General features: G+C 37.2%; 1 long non-coding RNA gene across 1 annotated transcript; it reads left to right on the forward strand.

Moving 5' to 3' along the window:
- Positions 1-106: 106 nt before the first annotated feature.
- Positions 107-17,986, forward strand: LOC144291228 (uncharacterized). The gene is made up of 5 exons (XR_013358550.1): positions 107-231; positions 7,992-8,095; positions 10,163-10,273; positions 17,019-17,116; positions 17,893-17,986. It is a non-coding gene; the product is annotated as an uncharacterized LOC144291228 (long non-coding RNA).
- The last annotated feature ends 850 nt before the right edge of the window (positions 17,987-18,836 follow it).

Below are 18,836 nucleotides of genomic sequence, written 5' to 3' on the forward strand. Positions count from 1 at the left end.
GGGAGGGGGCGGGAGGGGGAGCGCCCGGGGAGGGCTGCCATTGGCCAGCTGCAGCGGGGGGGCGCGGGGGCGGGGGGCGGGGGGCGGGCGAGGCCGAGCGCGGGGCTCCGGGCAGGCTCGGCAGCGCGCGCCCGCGCCCTCGGGCTCGGGGAAAACTTGGGGGGCCGAGGGCGGGAAAAGCCGGCTGGCTGCGTGGGCAGCGGGGTTCCAGGGCGCAAGCAGGGGTTGCAGGTAAGAGAAGGGCACCCGCCCCTTACCTGGGGACGTGCGTGAGGTCCGGGGACCTCCGAACACCAAAGCAAGCCTGCTGGCGTCGGGGGCCGCCCTGGGTGCGGCGGGGCAGCGCCGGGGCGGGGGCGCATCCGAGAACCCGGGGCCGCGGCGCCTTCCCCAGCACCAGCGGACCCGCGGGACCCACGGACGCGGCGAGAGCGCGGGACCCGGTCATCTTGAAAGTGGTCCAGGGCCCCAAGGGGGTCATTCTCGGGGCCACTGCGGGAGGTCAGGAAGCAAGTTCTGGTGCCCACGTTAAAGGTAGGAAAGAGACTTCAGGGGGTCCCTGGGTGGCTCAGCGGTTTGGAGCCTGCCTTTGGCCCAGGGTGTGATCCTGGAGACCCGGGATCGAGTCCCGCGTCGGGCTCCCTGCGTGGAGCCTGCTTCTCCTTCTGCCTCTCTCTGTGTATCTCTCATGAATAAATAAATAAAATCTTAAAAAAAAAAAAAAAAGAAAAGAAAAGAAAAGAAAAGAAAAGAAAAGAGACTTCACAGAGGCCGAATTGGCCAAGGTAACACACAGCTCATGAGAGGTCAAAAACGAAGTTTTCCGTGCTTTTCCGCTGAGATCCTTTGCCAAATAACCCCCGAATGAAGCTCCCCGAATTCATCATAAATAGTACTGAGACCTCGCCTGCCAAACTCATACTTTTTTTTTTTTTTTTTTACCTCCCTCGTTCTGCTAATCTTCCTGAAAAGGATAGATCACAACAGCAAAACAATCGAGTTCTTTCTGTGGGTCAGAAATTGTGCTGAGAGCTTTATAAACATTAGTTCACATATTCAACATAACCCCCGTGGGTTAGTATGCTATTATTCTCACTTTAGAGATGAGGACATGGAGGGTCATGGAGGTGAAGTTGGTCTGCTCTAGTTTAAAGAGCTAACAGAGAATGAAGCCCGAGCTGGTTTCAAAGTGTCAGAAAGAGAAGATGAGGAAGGGTGCTCAGCCACTAAATCATGTTGCTGGTGTGCCCCCTTCCTTCTCACTCCCTTTGGACTGGATTCCACATATGAAGTGGTCTCCCAGCAACACAGATACCCCATCTGTTTACTACAAAGATCTGCCAAAAAGGTTTGGAGGTTGTGTGTGGAGGGTGGAGTGGTGATGGTGGGGGGCGACTAATATTTAAGAGCAGGGGATGAAGATGGAAATGAATAGTTAGGAGTTAGCTAAGGGGAGACAGCAGGCCAAACATACAAGAAAGAGCACATCCAGAGTAGATGCCCCCTGTCCATAAATTTTGTTAGAGAAAACTAAAAATTTAGTAAGGACTCCAAAGGGCGAGTTGCACCATCTGCAGTCAGCCAGTTTTGTTCCTCCTGCTCTTCTTCCTACATGCAGATAATGTAAAACAATTGGAAATAGTTGTTTCAAAAATAAGCCATTATGCAACTTAAGGGGAGAAGAGAACTAAGTTATCAAGTACTTAGTATGTGCTCTACAGTTTGTATATTTGTATTTTCTTTTTTCCTTATAGATTTTATTTATTTATTCTTGAGACACACACAGAGAGGCAGAGACATAGGTAGAGGGAGAAGCAGGCTCTCTGTGATGAGCCTGATGCAGGACCCGATCCCGGTGCTCTGGGATCACACCCTGAGCCAAAGGCAGATGCCCAACCACTGAGCCACCCAGGGGTCCCTTGTGTATTTAATCTTATGTGTGGAGTTAGCTAGCCTCCTCAAGACCTGCTGTTTTTTAAATTTGTAGAATGGAGCCAACAATATCTACCTTAGCTGTTTGTTGTGAGGACTCGATGAGATTTTTATAGATAACATATCTAAGGTGGTCTGGCAAAAAACATGTATTAGTTATATTTCTCAATGCCCACATCTCGAAAAAAAAAAAAGCAAAGATAAAAGCTCAGAGGTCTTCAGTGGAGGTGTGGTCAATTGTAGCACTGTCTTGCTACTCTCTCTGCTGTACCCCTCCTCTATATACCCTTGCCTTTTTGAACTCAAGAATTGCCATTTTACTTGCTTCGGCCTGTGAAATGTGGGCAGAGGTGATGTGTGCATTCTGGGCAGGAGTTTTAAGAACGTCTTAGTGACTTACATCTTGTTTATTTTCTTATACCATAACGGAGAGAATGTATGACACCAAGCCTTTTCTGACAGCCTGGGTCCTGGCATAAGATTGATGAAGAGCCCAACATGGCAACTGGACTTCATGAACATGGAGCTGAGCAAGAAATGCATTTTGGGTTGCAAGTTACTAAAAGTTTTAAGTCTTTTTTTACTACAACACAACATAACCTAGGTTGATTCATGAAAAGGTTCACACAGGGGCACGTGCGGGCTCAGTTGGTTAAGCGGCTGCCCTGGATCAGATCATGATCCCCAGGGTACTGGAATCAAGCCCCACATTGGGGTCCCTCCTCAGTGGGTAGTCTGTTTCTCCTTCCCCCTTCTGCCCCTCCACCACTTGTGCATGTGCTCTCTCTCTCTCTCTCTCAAATAAATAAAATCTTTAAAAAAAAAAAAAGGTTCACACAACTAGTACATAATTGCACCATGATTCCCCCTGAACCTGTATGACTTCATTGTCCTTATATCCTTGTTCTTTCCATAATAGTCAACTACCTTATGGCTATAGCATCTCCTGCTTGTGTTTAATAATGATGATAATTATCAAAATAGCCTATATCAATTCAGTTCTTACTGCATGCCAGGTACTGTACTACATGTTTTAAATACATCATTTAAGTGTGACCATAATCACCCCTTTATGGAAAGTGCCTCCAGGCCTAGAAAGGTTAGGTAAGTTGCCCAAAGTTGTTTACACATAAACATTAAATGTCTACACATATCTCTTTAGACAGAGAGAGTGATTTATTTAAAATATTGCCCACTAGCATTTCATTTGAGCTGAGAACTTGGCACAGTTGAAATGTGAGCCTATTCCCCCTAGGTCTTTCTTCACTCAACATTTCTCCTCTCTAATACTGTGGCAGATTTTTCCAGTCCTCCAAACACAATGTGAAGGAAGCCAGAATTATGGCAAATGGCAAATGTGTCATAGCTTAGGCAACAATTGCACATTGTCAATTGCACAGGATGCTTTTCACGTTCCAGAAATGTATGAGCTTCCAACAGCTGCATCACCAAAATAACCCAGAGTTCCATATCACATTTGCAATGTTAAATATTTTGTAGACTTTGAGGTTAGAACCTCTATCCTCAAGCCTGGAAATATCAATGGGTTCCCTAAAGAACTAGGTTGGGAGAGGTAGGGGGGATGATGTAAACATTGTCACAATATTACTCTCCCTGGCTTATGGTGATGCCCGGTCTTCTGCCACAAAATGACCAAAGTAACTTCTTTCTTACTGTAACAGATCAATGCATTGGCTGAATGATCATGTTAACTAGGGTAGGGCATAAGCAATCCATTTCAGTGGCCTGTCTTGACTATATCAATTTCCAAATTATTCTTTTGTTTTTGACCAGGGACTTATAGTTATGAAGACTTCCTTTGACCTCCCAAGGCAATCCATTTACTTCAGTGGTTCTCAGCAAAGGGTAATTTGGGGCCTTCCCTCCCCCAGGAAACATTTGACATTGTTTGGAGACATTTTAAGTTGTCACAACTGGATGGGGGAGGAGGAGTAGAAAGATGTTACTGGCACCCACTGGTGTCTAAAGAATAGAGGCCAAGGATACTGCTCAACATCCTACAATATAGAAGAAAGCTGTACTCAAAAAAGATTTATCCAGAAACTGTCAATAGTGCCAAGGTTGAGAAACCTTGACTTACTCACTGAACAAGTAGGGACTGCATGACTATTATGGGTGAGGACTATTCTGGGCGCTGTAAAGAGCTTGACAAAATCCCACCTTCACAGAGCTTACACTGTAGTGCGATATACTATAAATCTAATATGTTCAAGGTCAATATTTGGTAAAACAGCAAGTAAACAAAATGCAAGTTATAAAAACAGCCATTTTGAATCTTACAGGGAATCAAAATTACAAAAATTAAAGTACCAAACCGCCATAGATGAACTTGCATTATTCAGACAAATTAAATCCTGCTCTCAGGGAATAACATACTTGGGTTTCATCTTCCTATGTCTCTTCCGGCAAAGAGGAGAAAGTAATTTAAAATGTTATCCATAGCAACTTAATACAGGATAAAATACTATCCATATGTTATGATATTTAAAATACTGGAGATAAGTAATGAGTGGAAGTCATTTAAAATGTTATATATTTAACTTTCTGCTTATGCTGCCAACTTGAACTTTCCAAATCTTTCCTTAACTAGTGAGTACAATAGCAAAAGCCAATAGCATGTCTATTTCGTTATTTGTATATTTGGCTTGCATGAGGCCACTGGTACACGGTCCAGGAGTGGTGTGGAAATATTTTCAAGAATTCTAATTTTCCAATAAATGACAGCATTATCTGTCAACCGAAAGATCAAGTAAAACCATCTTTACTTACTTCTGTTTCAGTCTTAAATGGCTGCATGCAAAATACAAGGATGTGTACAAGTTCACTTGATTTAAAACTTCATCACAAAATAAAATATCATAGGTTTCTATGGAAGTTGTAGCATTCAAATAGGATCATTCTTTATTAATAATCATAACTGATACAAAAATTCAAATGTAGATGGCCATTGTAAACTCCCATCACAAAATGCTTTCAGTGTTTCTATTTGCATCTTTGTTTTAAACAAAAGATATCTGTGTAAATATAGCCACACTTGAATACATGCAAATTTAGAGGACCAAAATACATGTCAAAGGATTCACCATTGACCTCAGGGAATAGGAATCATAACAGTAATCATAATAATGACTCCCAGTATTAAGGAGATGCTGGACAGAATGCTAAGTGTACCTATTGGCATAACTCAATATCCTCATCAACCTCATAAGTATGTATCACTGTTTCTTCCCTTGTGTAGACAAGAAAACACAGGCTCAAAGAAATTAAAAATCTCAGCTAAGCTTTTATAGATAGTAAACAGCAGAGTCATGATTTTTCTTCTACCCTTATAACTTTCCAAGAAAAAGATTTTATGCAGTTTCCATTGCAAATTCGAAAATGTCACAAGCTTTAGGCAAAAATATTTTCTTGCTGAAACATAAACAAAATGTCTCCAGAGAAATAAAGCAAAGATAGGCACCACTGTCAACTCCTAGTACAACTTCTACCACTGTTATTCCATGGACATAATTAGATGAAACTCCTCCCCTTCTCAAAGTCTCAATCATTCCAATTATTTTTTGTCTTTCATTAGTTGTGTTATCTAAAATGCTCATTGTTCTTGATGCTCTCCTTGGATCACTCCCATGTTTTCATGGATCACATGGATCACAACAGCTTTATATTAACCTTACATCACCCACTACAATTTCTGAATGAGGTAAATAGAACCCAAAGAATGGATACATCTGGCCTAAAATCTTCCTGCTTGAAAAAAAAGTCTATCATAAGTGAGGATGACACAAATTCAGGATTCAGACTGAGTTTCTCATATCCTGGCTCTCTTACTCCCTCACCGTGTGACCTTGAGCAAGGCACTTAAACTCTTGTCACTCAGTTTCCTTACGGTAAAATGGAGATAATAATCGGACTATCCACATCACTTTGTAAGAAGGACTATATGAGTTAACACAAGTAAAGAGCCCAGAAGAATATTTAGCATTAGAGAATCTAACATAGAAAGTTGGTAAAAGATCAAGATATAAGACCTACAACACTGGTAGTGAGATGGCCTATGACATTAGCATCCCAAGTCATATACCATGACTTACCATGAACACTTAAAATCAATAATTCTATCTCCCTTTTCTCTTTTCAAATTTCTCATTCGTTTTTCCTCCAAATTTTTCTCTTTTTTCCCCTTTTTCCTTAACCTCCAAGATTGTCAGTTGATCTCGGGAGTTTTCCTCCGAGGTTGGTAAGAATATTGGGTTGTCCATAACATTCTTTTTGGGAGGCTGCCTGATATTACGTACACTTTCTAAGACAATACAATTGAACATGAAAGGTTTGCTTAAAATTTCTTTGATGTTTATACGTGGAGCTTTGATAGGGATTGTTATGATTTTCTTAAAAATAGGTTTTTACTTGGGAATATTTGTGATCTCTAATAATTTTATTCTTATTTTGGGGAATAATTACATAATTAAAAAACCCTTACGGATGATGAAGATAGGGAAGATCAGAGGGATTCTTTTATATATTTAATAAACGTATGTCATCCAAATTATACTGCTTGCCTTTCATGTTAGTAAATTCCCCAGCTCTTCTTTAGACCTTATACTTCAAAATGGCTTTTAGATCTACTCTAAAGGAACACAAAGAAAACCTCACCCTATTCAACAATTATAAGAACACATTTACTAATTCTTTAGTAATTTAAATCATTAAGTAAAAAAGCAAACTCAAATTGATTCAAATGAGACATTAGAAAATTGACTGCTTTGTCACTTCATGGTCATATTCTCTGCCAGCCAAGGTTCTTTCACATAGCTTGACAAGTGTGTGTGAGGACACTGCTGGTCCCACTCACATAGAGAAACACAAATCCAATACCTAAAATTAGGTTTTTACTCAATTATACTGCACTGCACTTTTTTACACCTGCTTGGTGAAAAATATTCAGAAGAAAGGTACAATTACATAGGTTCTTTGGCAGAAGTAGAAGACAGGTTAAAATACTCCCCCCCCAAAAAAAAATCACTAAAAGAGAAGGAAGGAAGGAAGGAAGGAAGGAAGGAAGGAAGGAAGGAAGGAAGGAAGGAAGGAAAGAAGGAAGGAGAAACAGAGAGGTAGAGAAAGAAGACAGAAAATGAAAGAATCCTTTCCCCAAATCATGATCAGCTGATACCATCAACAGCTTTGTTATAAGTTACTTCTATTGAGAATTTGCTATGTTCCACACATTGTAATAAGCTCCTTATACCACTACAAATTAGTTATTATTATCCAGATTTTGGAAATAATGAAACTGAATCATTGACAAATTAATGATTTACCCAACTTCATACAGCTAAATGGAAGTGAAGCCATTTGAAGCCAATAATTCTTCAGAGTTTGAACTAATTTTATACATTCTAATTATCCAAAATATAAAATATACATTCCTCAGATCACAAATGGAAATTGAAAATAAGACCTTTCTTCAGTCACCAACCCCAACTATCTAATTAAATATTGGGACCTAATAGAAATGACGAATACCCAGCATTTGCTTCAACATGGATGGAACTGGAGGGTGTTATGCTGAGTGAAGTAAGTCAATCGGAGAAGGACCATTATATGGTCTCATTCATTTGGGGAATATAAAAAATAGTGAAAGGAATTAAAGGGGAAAGGAGAGAAAATGAGTGGGAAATATCAGTGAGGGTGATAGAACATGAGAGACTTCTAACTCTGGGAAACGAACAAGGGGTGGTGAAAGGGAGAAAATGAGTGGGAAATATCAGTGAGGGTGATAGAACATGAGAGACTTCAAACTCTGGGAAATGAACAAGGCGTGGTGGAAAGGGAGGTGGGCAGGGGGATGGGGTGACTGGGTCACAGGCACTGAGGGGTCACTTGATGGGATGAGCACTGGGTGTTATGCTGTATGTTGGCAAATCGAACTCCAAAAAATATATACAAAAAATTAAATTAAAACCTTAAAAATAAAAATAAAAAATAAATATTAGGGACTGATCCACATTCTCTTTTTTTCTTTTTTCTTTTTTTTTTAGCTGTGGTAAGAACACATGTGGATATCTAGCTTTCCCAACACTGTTTGCTGAAGAAACTGGCCCTTTCCCTATTGGGTATTTTTGGTAATCTTGTCAAAGATTAGGTAAATATATGCCTGGGTTTATTTTTGGGCTTTCTATTATGTTCCATTGATCTTGATCCATGTCTTTATGCCAGTACAAACTATTTTAATTATCATGACTTTATAATATATTTTGAGATCAGGAAGTGTGATACCCTCACCTTTGTTCTTTTCTCAAGATTGTTTTGGCTGTTCAAGGTCTTCATCTTTTCATATGAATGTTAGAGTTGTTTTACTATTCCTGTGAAAAATGCTATTGGGATTTTGATAGGATTGCATTGATTATAGATTGCTTTCAGTGCTGTCGATATTTTAACATGATTAAATATTACAATTCATTAATACACATCTTTCCATTTATTTATGTCTTTCTTAATTTTTCAGTGTTTTATAGTTTTCAATGTAAAAATCTTTTACCTCCTTGGTTAACTTTATTCCCAAGTATTCCACACTCTGAATCTTTGTAATCTCCTTTTAGTTTCAGTTTTACTACTAATGATTTTTGCAATATCACTTATTCTTAAGTGAAAGCAATTTTCCCATTTATTTTCAAGAGTTTTAAGGGATTATCTTAAAAGATTTCTTGTTTTACCTTAGTGTCATAGGTGGTTAAATACTAATGAGGTGAGAGGAACATGTTTGATTAAAAAATTAATCAAGCTATTAAGCCATGAAAAGACATGGAGGAAACTTAAGTGCATTTTAAACACAAGAAGTCGATCTGAAAAGGCAGCACACTGTATGATTTCAGCTATATGACCTTCTGGAAAAGGCAAAACTATTGAGACAGTACAAATACTATAGTTCTAGAGGTTATGGTGGAGGGAGGGATGGATAAGTGGCACACAAAGTATTTTTAAGGCAATGAAAATACTATGTAAGATACCATAATGATAGATATGTGCCATTTTACATTTGTCCAAGCATATAATATATATATATTACCAAGAATGACTGTAGTGGAAACTGCATTTGGGGTGATTACTATGTGTCAGTAATATCATCAATTGTAGAAACTGTACTACTCAGGTAGGGGAGTTGATGATGAGGGAGTAGGGGGTATATGGGAAATCTTTATGTCTTCTGCTCAGTTTTGCTGTGAACCTAAAGCTGCCCCCAAAAGAAAATAATCTCACTTCTTAAAAATGATAGATTTAGCAACCCTAGGTTGACATCCTGAAGTTTAAAAAAAAAAAAAAAAAAAGGTCTATCATTACTTAGTGCTATTATTTTCCTATTTTCCGAGCCAGGGACACATCATGTTCAATGATAGAATAAGAAGTAGGACATGTTTATGCAATTCTTTGAGTAGTAAGATGAATGTTAGATTTCTTTTTCCTTAGCATGATCTATAAATTAAGCAAGAGAAATGTAATTTTCTCTGCATGGCCTTATTTCTATATAAAGATTAATTAAAGGTAATTTTTTTGTTTAATGTGTATGTTGTGTGTGTTTGTGTTCATGGGAGTTTATGAAGAGAAAATATAAGCACATTAACACTTTGTTATCCTCCTTATTTTACAAATACTTATAAGATTAATACACATAAAATTTCAGTAATACAGGACTATATAAGGTACAAGTTTTCTCTTTCCCACATCCTATTTCCATTGTCCAGGAGAATATACAATTTTCTGTATAGAAACATAGGTATGTGAGCAGCCTGGGTGGCTCAGCGGTTTAGCACCACCTTCAGCCCTGGGCGTGATCCTGGAGACCTGGGATCGCGTCCCATGTCAGGCTCTCTGCATGGAGCCTGCTTCTCCTTCTGCCTGTGTCTCTGCCTCTCTCTCTGTCTCTGTGTGTGTGTGTGTGTGTGTGTGTGTCTCATGAATGAATAAATAAAATATTTTAAAAAATATATGTATACATGTGAATATATGTATATGCATATGTATATCTAGATTTCAAATATATAATGTACATATATCTATTTCAAGTAGCACTATATGCTATTAATGAGTTAGTATCATTTTTTTTTTAGTATCATTTATATTATTATATGACCTACTTTTTTTCACTTTACATTTTATCAGGGTTACTTTTCCTTGTCTTCACATATTAATTTACTTGCTTTTTTTCTTCTAGGCAGGTGGAATCTATATGTGATGACAGGAGCAGTAGTAGCCACCTTGGAGTCAAAAATTAATGTCACATCTGGAGGGTGATCCCATCATCCGATCTTTTATCTGTTACAAGGTAGTACTTTGTTCATGCCATTATGTTTTGGAGTTTGTTAGATTGCCTTAGACTGTACACTAATAAAATATCCCTCATTTCTCAGTTCGAATAGCATCTACTCTCAGAAGTCTTCCAGATTTCTACCTCCTCTAGTTATATGCCAATCAGAACTGATCACTCTTATCTCAGTGCTCTTTGTACTTTGAAAATGTTTCTTTCAGCTTATAATCCTCTGGTTTTATTATATTTCTTTTAATATAATGTCTGATGTTAACATAGAAGCCCTACCTTATATTTCAGACTAAGTTAGGTGCCCTTGCCATGTACTTTCAAAACACCCTCTACTTCTGTATAATAATTATGATCAAACTTACCTTTTCACTATTTACTTTCCTGCTATACTACATAAGCTCCATATGGATAGAATCTTGGCTGCCTTTCTGGTGACTTATCTCCAACTTCCACAGGAAATTTGGCACATAATAGGCTCATAGCAAATGTTTGTTGGATAAATAAATGATCTCCTTAAAGGTAGGAAATATGGATTACTCATATTTGTAGCTAAGCACAGTGTCTGGCACCTGTTTGGTGGCCTGTAAATGCAGACTGCAACAAACTGGATTTGAATGGGATGTTATTGGAAAAGATGAGATCGGCTTAAAATATTAGCTCTGCAAAGGGAAGCAGATGGGTATTTTTGGTGAAGAAGGTCCTTACAAAAGGCTTATCTGCCAATGTTTCCATCAGCAAATACTTTAAAATTCCTTTATAACTGGGAAATTATCATTGGAAATAACAATAAAAAAAAGAATCAGACAGGAATGGCTGTTACATAAATTCTAAGAGATATCTTCTGTATCTTAAAAGCAGTTGTATGAATATTCATTTCAATGTGAAACCTCACACCCACCTTTGTGTGGTCAGGCATTTGTGAGAAAATTCAACATTGGTTATTTCTTTATTCATAAGCAAATCATATCTTTATATTATTAGGAAAATAGAATTTATACTTCTAAATAGGGAACAGATAAACAGGATACTTAAATGGCTTCTCGGCTATTTATTTTTATTAAAATTACTTGAAAAATATTTTCACTAATATTTTATATTAGCAAAGTTACATAGAAATTGAAAGAAATTTCTAGAGTTGATATGCCAAGTGAAGTAAGTCAAAGTCAAATACCACATGAATTCATTTATATGTGGAATCTAAAGAAATCAGACAAACAAAAGGACCCCAACTTTAAAATACAGAGAACAGATGTGGTTGCCCGAGGGGTGGGGGTGGAGGATGTGCAAAATAGGTAAAGAGAAATAAGAGGTACAAACTTCTAGTTATGGGATAAATAAATATAGCATAGGGTATATAGTCAATAATATTGTAACAACATTGTATGGTGGCAGATGGTGAAAACGTTTTTAAAAACCAAGAAATTTCTAAGTTGACACAGTGAAGAAACTTCAAACAGTAGAATTTTGGGGATGTTTACTTTGAGTGCTAAACAGTTCCATTCAACTCCCCCATATGAAAACAGGTTTGATTTTAAGTTCTCTAAATTTTCAAAATATTTTATATTTTCTGCAAAAATTTTCATATAAATGGAAATGATCATAAACCCATATATGTATTAAGAATAGATTGATTAATATGATCCACAACATGAGAGGAGAATTTCCTTAATATCACCCAGGCCTCTCCTTTTGCTATCTGGATGTCATGCTGTCATTGACTGGTATCTTCTTTCAAAAGGCTCTTTGGTGACTGTCTCCCCTCATTTATGACTTGGCATGTAGAATCATGAAGTAAATTCTATGCTCATTTTACTTGCTTGTTTACATGAAGAATGATTATTCTACAGTGTGAAATAATATTCAAGTAATGAGAAATCTGAATTGTGAAACCATTTCTGGAGGTATTAACTCTTTTAGAATATTTTCACTGAAATTGATGATACTGAACAGATTGTGTGTATGTCTATCTCTCTTTTTTTGATCTCCCATGATTCCTTTAAATTTATTCAGTTGTAAGGGAATTCTCCCAGGCCCCTGAAACAAACCTCAGACATGATTTTGAATTGCTCTCTCGATAAAAAAGTTATAGGTTATTTACAATTTCTTGATTCTGAAATTTGTAATTCCCAGTCTCATATAATAATCTAAGTATCAAAACTGAGTAAAAGTTAAATCTTTCCCTGTGCCCAAGCTGGCATGGTAGAGGATGGTATGGTTTGCTTCTTCTTTCTTTCCTTGGTCTTCCTTTCTCCATTGCTAACAGCTTTTTGACAGAAATGAAGAGGGGTCAGTAGGGCAGGAAATCTCCTGGTTGACTGATAATATTGTAAATTGGCTTCATTCCCTCTCAGCCTGGAAGATTCTCTCTTCAGAAGGACACTTCCAATCCCTACTCTTAGGGACCACTCACCTGACCCTCCTGGACCTGAGGTGTGTGCCTCTGCCTCAGCTGGTAATTCACTCCTTCTGCAGCTTTTTAGGAACCTGGTAGACCCTTTAGGTTAAGAGGGTCTTGTGGGTACTCCTTTACATGTGGTGTAAGGTGCGCTTATGAGTGGTCCACAGGAAAAACTTATGAATCCTTTTCTCCAATTAACTCTGAGAGAGCGGCTCACCCAGAATTTCCACCATTGACTATAACTTCTCTACCATTAGTAAACCCAGATTATTTCTCAGAAAGTAGCCAGTCATCAGCTCACTTTTTACAACTGCTGGGTACACACAACGAGCTCCATGTTCGTGTCTGTAGGTTTTCAGTGAGCTCAGTGCCCATTTATAGCTTCATACATCAGCCCTTAAAGCATCTCAGGAGAACCCAGGGCCATATTACAACTTTTGTGGGCTGTAGGCAATTTATCTTCATGGCCCTTTCTTTACAAAAACATACTAAAATTTATATTTTTTTAACTGTGTTGGCATAATGATGAATGTAATCCAAGCTGGATCATATTCATTTTTTTCTTTGGATTTTAAAGGGAATTGAAACAGCTTCATGAGCCTCTTTCTTCATGGTTCCTAGGTACTATGCCTCCTAGGCTGAGTGGAAAAGCCAGCCCTGAGCAAGCCTTCATAGATTTAATCAATATATTGAACAAGTGAGACTCACAGGGTTGTTGTAACAACACAACTTTATTTTTTATTGCCTCCTATAAACAATGTATTGAGCACCTATCATGCACTAGACACTATAGAGTAGTAAACACAACAGACACCTGATATTTTTGACATCTAAATGTTGTCAGGTGATATAAACGTAATGAAAATAATAACAGCGCAATAGTGTTTAAAAAAAAAAACAGAGAAAGAAAAAGAAACCACAAATTCTTGGACTTATTGATGTGATAAATTCTACTCTTTTCTGGGCCAGGCCCCATCTGAGGAAACATGGGCATGTATTTGACTTGGTAAGAGGTAGGTGTTTCCTTTCCCATTAGTAATTAATATGGCAAAGTCCATGTGAACTTGGATGGGGAACTCTAGTTTGTATCTCTGTTGCATCCGTGAACTTTGGCCAGGTGTGCTAGATTCTGTGTTTCTAGACTCAGTTTCTTCATTAGTAAAAAAAATTTGAGAAGGAGTGGTTTCTAATGCTCCCACTGCTCTATAACAATTAGGGAAGTGAGGTAAAATACATTTTTAAGTATTGATAAGTCTGATTTAAGTCTAATAAGTGGACATGCACCATGACTAAGTATTATTTCTTGAAACAAATGAAATATCTCACTCATTCAGTAACTGTCTATTGAATGTCTACTCAACACAAATACTGTGCTAGAGATTGGGATTACAATAGTGAATTCAGCAGGCATGTTCCCAGCCCACATAGCATGTGGAAGTCTAGTGACCCAATACTTTGTCTTTTTCTCTATTTGCTAGTATATTGAACATTGTGGAAGCAAAGATGTTTATCACTGACTAGACAATAATAGTAGTCCCTACGCTGATTCTTCAGGTTGAAAAGGAAAGGGAATTTTGTTTCATTTTGTTTTAAACAGAATGCCCGAATTTCAGTTAAAGGATGTCATTGGAAACCAAACTGCCACTATACACTGTATCCTTGAAAATGCATTTAAATTATACTTATGAGTTTGAATAGCTCCTATGTCTTCCTTATTTAGGAAGATATCTGTTCGGTCAATGAGCCAGTGATGTGCCTTGTATTCTACTGAATTTTAAATATTTCTTTTTTCTGTTAGAGAGCAAGGGCTTCTCTAACGGACAGAAGTGACTTTCATGTTGAATGTCTAAGTACCACTTACATTACATCATAGAAAAAAACACTGGACTCTATTTAGCATTCAGTTCTGGAGATACAATTAAAAAAAACACATACTCCTGCTATGTGCTGATAGGAGTTGTTTTGGCTTTTAATAAAATTGCTTTTTACTTAGAGCACTTTTCCTCTTAAAAGCTCAAAGAGTCTCACTGCATGCTTAATGGACATGTGCATCTCAATCTGGAATTTTTTTTTTAAAAAGGCTTAAGAGTGACTTTCTCACATATTATTTTGCTTAAATTCAAGCATTTTATTGATCACATATCTGCTAATCTTTCCATATTTCTTGCACAGATTACTGAGCTTCCTCACCTTTTAATCTGTTCACCATCAGATAAAATCTTTAACTTATTTTTTCAATTTATGGAACCCGTGGGTCTTTTATTCTCAAGCAGCAATTCCAAACTATAAATTATGTAGGATGTGGAGTTTTATATGCACTAATCACAAGTAGAGACAGAACAACAAAATCATTGGCATTTGTTTTTGAAGACCAAAAGATAACATGTAAAAGGTGTGTGACTTTGGACAAATTATTTAATCTCTTTGTTTCAGTTGCCTTGTCTATAATATTAGGATGTATTAATAGAAAATACACTTTACGGGGGGTGGGAGTGAATGGGTGACGGGCACTGGGGGTTATTCTGTATGTTAGTAAATTGAACACCAATAAAAAATAAATTAAAAAAAATGAAAAAAAAAAAAGAAAATACACTTTATTTGGTTGTTTGAAGGTGTGGCAGTTTTGAAACATGACCCCCAAATTCTTTGACACTTTTCTCATCAAAAAGCAAAGCTGATGTCCCGTCCTATTTAATTTGGGCTCTAGAATTACTTCATTGGTGGAATATATTGTGTCAGGTTCTGGACCCTTTAAAAACTAGCAGCTTCCACTTACCATCTCTTGAGATGCTTGCTCTAGAAACCCAGCTGCCCAGCCATGTATGAGAAGTCCTAGAAGCTTATGGACAGACTCCATAAAGAAGAGTGAGAGACTTCTTGCTTATGAACTTGGGGCACACAGCTCAGCCAATAACATCTAGGATGCTTCTAAATATCCTACAATGCAAAGGACAGCCTCTTCCTGACCAAACATACACACAATAAAAGATTACCGGGCCCAAAATTTGAACAAGGGCAAAACTCTGGTCTAGAGCTCTGGTTTAACACGTAACAGGGGCTTAATAAATTTTTACTGAATAGTGAATGTGTCTAAAAACATATAACTGAAACAAATTTGATAAAATAATACTAAACCCTGACTACATATGTTACACTCCAATATTTTCTTTTTTATACTTGTGATATTGGTTACAACCACTAAATTTGTTTTCAAAATCATGTAGTTCCATATTTAAAAATGATATTTAGAATGCTATTTTTATGAGTCATCAAGCTGAATTTTAACAGAGAGTCTAAAATTCATTCATCAAAATTATTATTTTAAAGCCTGGTAGGAAGGCATTGCAGTCGTTCAAGTGATACTGCAGTTTTTAAGATATTGAAGAGTTTCTTTTGAGGGGATAGACGTTCGTTCCTTCAGAGTTTGTAGAACAATAATGTTATTCTGTTGTTACCCCTATTGTTTTTTAACTATAAATTTATTATCTCATTGAACAACTGCCTTATTCACCATATTTGCCTCTAAATGGCCGTTAGCAGCTATTAAAATGTAAATCCACCCTCAAATGATAATTGCTTGGCACCTGTTAAAACATTCAAAAGATTTGCTATCAGTTCTAAAAGCAATTCACAAAAATGTCTTACCAAATATTTTTAGTGACTTAGAATAATTGCAAGATGACTTTGAAAGCAGACATTCTTATCTGTTTATTTAACTTCTGGTGATATGTTCAGTGTCTATCACCTGCATGTATGAGCATAGGTTAGGGCATATGAAAATGTATGGCTTTGTCATACATTCTTCATGTCATATGTCTTTGTTCCAATTATCAACACATTTTTAGAAAATTTTTCTGTACCTTTGTGGTGAGAAAAATTGGATGTTCACTTTTACAGAAATGATTGAAGGAGAGGTGTTTTCCTGAAAGGCACATTGCAACACCCTTTGTCACTGAAAAAGAAAGCCAAGTGAGTTTTCTTTGGCAGCTTTATATTATACTCAAAAGATATTTAAAATCCATGTTTTCATCCTTTATCTTGGAGTTATTGAAATAAATGCTACATAAATGGAATTCTAATTCAATGTAATGGATCACAAAACATGGCATAAAGATGAAAGGAACATTTTATTATGCATTATAAATATGTTTTATAACAGTAATATATGCTCTTGGTTTAAAAGAAATCTTTATAAAATGTTACAAAATGAAAAGTCTCTATCTCTAGAGGAAATTAATCATTTCTTCCATATCTTTAAAACATTTAGAATAGACAACATTTTTATGCAAATGGATTCACATTATTCAAATTGTTTTCTCCCTTGCCTTTTTTAATTTAAAATTTATCTTGCAGATCTTTCACATTGGAGCATATTTACTTGCCTCATTATTTTCAATACATATTCCTCCATGGTATGTGAAGTGAAAGACTATCTCATTCCAATAACTCAGGTAAGGAAGACATTTAATTATCTTTATTTCTTTTTAACTCAACTTAATTTTGTCCCAGGATTCAATTCCCTTGGGTGTCCAAAACATAATCTCTGCCAATTCAGGGCTTTTCTGCATGGCATTTATATGAGTTCCATGAGACTTAACATAGAGAAGAGGTTCTGGGACATGGGTGTGGCATCTTGTTGGCTATTGGCTCTCCATGCTGACAGATCCTGAGATATATACTTCCCTTCTGATCCTCAAACACTGCTCCATGTAGATCTCTGATGATCATCTCTGGCTTCCACTCCATTTCCCTTAGGTCCTTTGAATCTCCCTCATGTGTCTCCATCATTCACAGACACAAGGGACTACTGAGCCATGCTGGCATTTGGAAGCTATTTCTATTCTGTTCTTTCAGCACTATGTCAGGATGCTGTCAAAATTGGTGGTCATGGGAGTGGTCGTGGAGATTCCAGTCATATGTAGGCATCTCCCTAAGAAGCAGATTTCCTTTTCTCTTAGACTCAACAAAATGATCTGTAGCTTTAGTCACTTCCCACCTCTGGATTCAACCTTAAATGGAAGGTTCCTTTCTAGTGCACATACATGCTCCCCTTGTAACTCCTTTCCTTCTCCCAACCCAGGAAACTTTTATCTAGGGGGGCAGATAGGTACGTTTCTCTTAGTGCAAAAGCTTCTAAATATCAGGATCTAGGCTTTTGAAACTCAAAAGCCAAATGTCTTCTGTGTATTTGTTCTTTGCTTTCTGCTATGTCACTTGTCCTCTGAAGCAAGGCATTCAGTACGCCAGGTGAAAAAGATACTCAATCAACCCCCCCGCCAAAAAAACAGGTAATATTACAAAATATTATCTCATCACATGTGTCTGTGTCTTACTTATGATCCTTATAGGTAGTAATTTCTGTTGTTTCCATTGGTTGTTGTTGCTGTTGCTATAAGCCACAATAAACATCTTTGCCCATATAGCTTGAAAATTTATGTAATCATATTGAGAACAGAAATGCTAGCTTTAGAATTTCCAGGGAAAAGGGCAAGGGAAAATGTAATTTAAATACTGATGGATATCATAATATTTCCCCTCCAGAAAGGTTATACCACCACAATCTTGTATAGAAGAGCCATTGCTTTAGCCACAAAGGTTTTATCACATATTCAATTTTTTGTCAATCTGATAGCTACAAATATTATTTCCTGGTTTTCTGATTTCCCATGTCTTTAATTCAAAGAGAGATTGAGCATATTTTCACATTGTTTTAGCCTTTTGCGGCGACTGTTTCTTGAAATGCTATTGACGTGAAAAACATTGTGTTAAATAATCCTAAAGTGGTTTAAAAAGAAATTTTTTTCAAGAGTTATTTATTTGTTTATTTTTGTTTTGGGGAGGCAGATTACATAGAATTTAGGGCAACTATTTCCCAGTCTCTACTTAACTTGACAGCAACTAAATAACTATTATATAGGGTTAGGAATGAAACAGAACTGAAAATGAAAAACTGAGTCACCAACACAGAGCTCATAATTAAGCTTTGGCAATGTTATAATATCTCCACACTGCAAATACAAAGCTAGTTCTTATCAAGATGGCATTTGTCCCAAGGATCACATGATATCAGCCATGAGAGCTGACAAAATCAGTAAATCTCTCTTGAGCGTGTGTAATTATGCAAAGATCCCAATAGCTAATTAGTACAATGGATTTTGATCGCCACGCAGT

Source organism: Canis aureus, chromosome 19, assembly GCF_053574225.1.
Source record: "Canis aureus isolate CA01 chromosome 19, VMU_Caureus_v.1.0, whole genome shotgun sequence".
NCBI lineage: Eukaryota > Metazoa > Chordata > Mammalia > Carnivora > Canidae > Canis > Canis aureus.